Genomic DNA, 5,218 nt, shown 5'->3' on the forward strand with positions numbered 1-5,218 from the left:
TTTTTTTTAATAATATAAATTTAAACAAAAATGAAGAAGGATGCAAAAATTGTTATCAAATCTTTATTATTCATAATCATTAATTGCCATATATATGTAAATCATATTAGGTAATTCCGTAGCTTTTATTTAAGGAAAGAATACACACTTCCTATATTTTAGGTTAATATAATGTTCTTTAGTGTTATATAATTATGGAATAATGTGACACCATTAGATTAAACTATACTTTATATTAGATGCTCTAGAATTCTTTAAAATAGAATTTAGAAGGCATTTAGAGTGCCACCTAGGATTTGAATTTTTTTTTAATTAATACAAAATTAAGGTTCTAATTTTTCAAATGCTTCTCAATTAATATATAGGGGATTTAGGCCTGGGCGTTCGGATTTTCGGATCGGGTTTGGGCCGGTTCCTTTCGGATCTGGGTCCTTTGGGTCCTAAACATTTAGGCCCAATATGTATTTAGAAATTTCGGTTCGGGTCGGTTGTTCTCGGGTTCGGATCGGTTCGGGTCTATAATTAAAATACTCATAAAATACCCGTACTTTTTCGGGTTTATTTCGGGTCCGGATCGGGTTCGGGTATTTAGGATCTGAAAAGGACATGACATATCCAACTCCATAACATTTTGTCGATATTTATCATATATGTCTAAAATTTTACAAAATAACTTAAAATGAAATTATTAATAATTAAAATAAAATATTTTTAAACTCTAAATTTTTTATTTTAAAGCTTCACATTAATTAAAAAATGTTACAAAATAATAACAATGTTGTTAACAAAAGATATTTCAACTAAATCATAAAATAATATATATAAAATAGAACACAAGAAAATCATAGTTTTGGATATACATGTTTTTAAGTCGGGTACAAATCGGTTCTTATTAGGTCGGGTCTATTCGGATAGGTTCTTTTTGGGTCCGTGCCTATTTGGGTCGGTTCCCTTCGGTTCCAGTACTTTCGGGTAACATAAATTTAGATCCAAAAGGTACTTATGATTTTTCAGTTCGGTTTTGGGTCGGATATTTTTGGATAGGTTCTGGTTCGGGTTTTCGGGTCCAGGTTAAAATGCCCAGACCTAATGCGATTTACTCTAACATTTCCTAACTAGCTATATATACCTCTTCTCCAATAACCTAAACACCATATCATTCAACGCAAATCCTCCAAAAAATGTCAACTATGACTACTTTTCATCCTCTCACAAAACTCATGCCTTGTAAAAATAACTGGCGAGTTTAAGTTAAGTGCTTACATTCTTAGAGGATGAACATCGTTTTTGGAGATACCTTTGAGATGGCTTTTAACAGACCAATGGATAAACCAATATTTCTGAACGTTTATTGTGTTATAAGAGGTTACTGCTTTAACAATCTAAACTAATATTTCCTCTGTTTTCTTTTGTAGGGAAACAAAATCTAAGCCTGTTGCAAAAGAACACACATGTACCATGTTCAGCGTCATGTACCATGTTCAGCGTGCTATACCAATTAGAAAATGGGGAGCAATTGAAAATAATCAAATGAATGCAGCTGGTGGCAGGTAGATGTATTTCTGTTTATTTCTCGGAAAATAACATTATATGAGCTTTAATTTGTGATTCAGGATATACCAATGTCAGAACTCAATAACATATGAAACAAGTACATGAATGTTTTTACAACAAACAATACATATAATTACATCAAACATACATCCGCGCGGGTGCGCGAGTCAAAAGCAAGTAGTATAGTTTGAATTAGCAGTGAACGACTCCATTATTATTGAAGTTTCTACCGCAGGTTAGGTTAGTGTGTGAGGTGTATCTTTTTGTTTTTATCAAACTACCATCTTATTTCATAAAGGGTGCAATGATTTGCGAGTGCGAATACATTGAATGACACTAGTATTAAACTACTAATCTATATACTCCCCTTTCCTCCATAAAAAAATTGAAAAATTTGTTTCACAAAGATACCTGTTAGATATTATAAATGCATCTATTGAGAAATCAAACTTCACATATACTCCATTTTAATATAGAAATACTAATGAACTAGGAAAAGAAATGCGTCTTGCGCATGGTGAGTTTATTTGTATATATTATCGAAAATTGTTTTTATATATTTGATCATTTTATTTATACATATACAATATTTTTTTTGTTGTTATTATATAATTTCTTTCCGATAGACCGTATCAATTTTTATTAAAAATTGTGTAACTAAACTATAATTAATATATCATGGGTTGATTGGATTGAACATTAAACAAATTATGACACAAAAATCTTATTTTTTTAACTGAACACATTCTTGAAAAAGTGAGTGCTGTTTCCACATTTGAATTATTTTGACATTTATCTTCCATATGGTTTTGAAAAGTTTTGAATTATTTTGACATTTAGTCGTATGCTTAAGGAAAACTTACATTTTTTATAATTTAAAATTGTTTAAAAAAATTCAACATATAACATATTAGACAAATATAACATATAAGGTTTCCTCATTTTTGTAATTTAAAATCATTTAAAAATTCAAAATATAACATATAAGAAAAAATATAATTTTTTATTATATAGTTAATGTGATTGTTTATTTTTTAGTAATATAATTTTTTTAATGAAAAAGGAAGAAAAATTGTTATCAAATATTTATTATTCATAGTCATTAATTGCCACATATATGTTAATCATATTAAGTAATTTCGTAACTTTTATTTAAGGAAAAAATACACGCTTCTTATATTTTGGGTTAATATAATGTTTCTTTGAATTTGAACTAACACTTTTTTCAATTGATTCTTAAGTTGTCACGTAAGCTAAATTGTCAACACCTAAGCATAATCTCTTTTTAATTAATACAAACTTAATTATACAACTTTTTAAATGATCTTCAATTAATATATAAGAGATTATATGATTTACTCTTATCGGAAACATTATATAACAATAAGATTATGAAAAGGATAATAACAAAATACTGAATTTAACTTAGGCGAAAATTTACCTACGATTATTGTTTTGTTATATTGTTATTATTATATTTTAAAATATTGGTGAATGAAATTAAATCCAACTGCAGTTTTGTAAAATAAAATTGTTGAGAAAAAATAACTATAAGACCGTAAGATAATTTTACTATTTCATACCTCGACTATAAAATACCAAAAGATTTTTATTACCGTATAACTACTACTTATTGTATATTCTTGAGACTCGACTAATGTGTTAAATTAGATATAAAGATTAGCACATGGTTTTGTCTGTGTAAGCAATTTTCTTTTTTAACAGACTGAGCAGAGTGCAGTGCACGACAGTCACTGGTTGACCATATTGAGCAGATCTGGAGTTAAAGACAGTCGGAGTCATTATTTTAACTTTTTATTATATACCATTCCACTCATAGCACACAATTTTATTTATCGACACGGATAAAATTCATAAATCTGTTACGTTAATGAGAAATTAATATGAACCCTTACAAATCTGTACTGTTTATCAAAACTGTAATATGAAACCATGCAACTTGATATTCTTTCTCTTCTAAAAATAGGCACTGTATATATATATGTACATGTTTAATTGTCTATATTTTTGCATACTATAAAAATACAAATAGTTTATTGGTTCCTGGCAAGATCTAGCTACCACCACATTTGTCCCCATAATACAGATTTTTTATATATATTATTATCATAATGTGTTTGAGCAAAACTATAATGAGAATTCTATAGAAAAACTACCATTTAGTCACCACACGATCGAACTCACGTTGAAGATATTGGTGGATCACATGGTCAATATCATATTTTATTACAAATACATTAGCTAGTAATTAATATTGACCTGCAGTAGCATCCATACATATTTCTGCCAGTTATGAAGAAACTTGTATATACATTCCATCGAATAACGGAGAAGATAAAATATTAGGCCATATATGTGTGTTTGGTTCTATGTTGAAAGTGCCTAAACACCATTGTACCTGGCCACACTACCATCTCCCTGTCTTACAAACCTAAGTACCTAACCTACTTTCTTCATTATTTATATATGGACTATCATGTATTTGATTTTTGGTAGCAAATTTGTCACATTATCTAGTTGGTCCTAACCCCTGCTTTGGTCATTGATCAAGCAAACATATTATATAGTATATCAGAATAAAATGTTGGCAGTTTCAGCAGCGGTTGTAAGCCATTTGCTTGATCAATGACTTAATCAATCATCAAATTAATTGCGCAGGTGGTTTGGTTCTCACACAGTTTAGCTTTGAGTTTTTTTTTCTAGAACAGTTTTCTATGTTTGTACCTATACTCTTTTAGCGATGATCAATAAATTTAACATTTCATCAAATTAAAAAAAAAAATCAATTATCCTCCATATATAAATCCTCATGTTGATATTTTAGTTCAAGATCATTCCCTCAAGATGCCCAAATGATCCGGTGGCCGGTGGACAGTGGATGCCATAAAATGTGTTCATTCAAAGCACATTGTATAATGGTGGTTAGAGAAAATCACCAACTAATCCAAAATTATAATTGGACCACTTGTTGAAAATTTCCACTTATATGATATAATTCTATGACCAATATCTTGATTTCTTTCTCCTGCTATCTCCGTCACTACGTAATATATTCCCCCGTGACCTCACATAACAAGTTTTAAATTATCAAATTGCTAAGTCAAGACACTAAAACAAAGTTGAATGACTCCATGCAAGATGGTTAAAAAGTAAACTCTAAAGAAGGATATCATCAAATTAATCATAAATTTAATTTGGAGGTGAAACTTAGTGCTTATTTGTATATAGTGTGTAACTTCTAACCAAAATATATATTTAAAACAAAGTTGAATGATTCCATGCAAAATGGTTAAAAGTAAACTCTAAGGAAGGATATCATCAAATTAATCTATATTATTAAAAGAGAAGTACCCATTAAAAAATATCCCTAAGTTTTCTAACTTATTTACACTTCCATGTCACTGAGAATTAAATTAAACTACATATTTTAATGCTTGTCTTTTCCAGTTAAATTAATGAGTTTTCCTTAATGAAATTTAAACTTAATGTCATTAAATGAACCTAAAAATACATCATATTTAACGTAGCTTATTACGGACGAGTACGGCCCAATAATGAACTTGAATTTTATTTTTACGAAAACGTGAATCACTTGACTTATGTAATATTTAAAATATATTAACTACAATATAACAAATGCATA

The sequence above is a fragment of the Brassica oleracea genome, chromosome C7, assembly GCF_000695525.1.
Source record: "Brassica oleracea var. oleracea cultivar TO1000 chromosome C7, BOL, whole genome shotgun sequence".
Taxonomy (NCBI): domain Eukaryota; kingdom Viridiplantae; phylum Streptophyta; class Magnoliopsida; order Brassicales; family Brassicaceae; genus Brassica; species Brassica oleracea.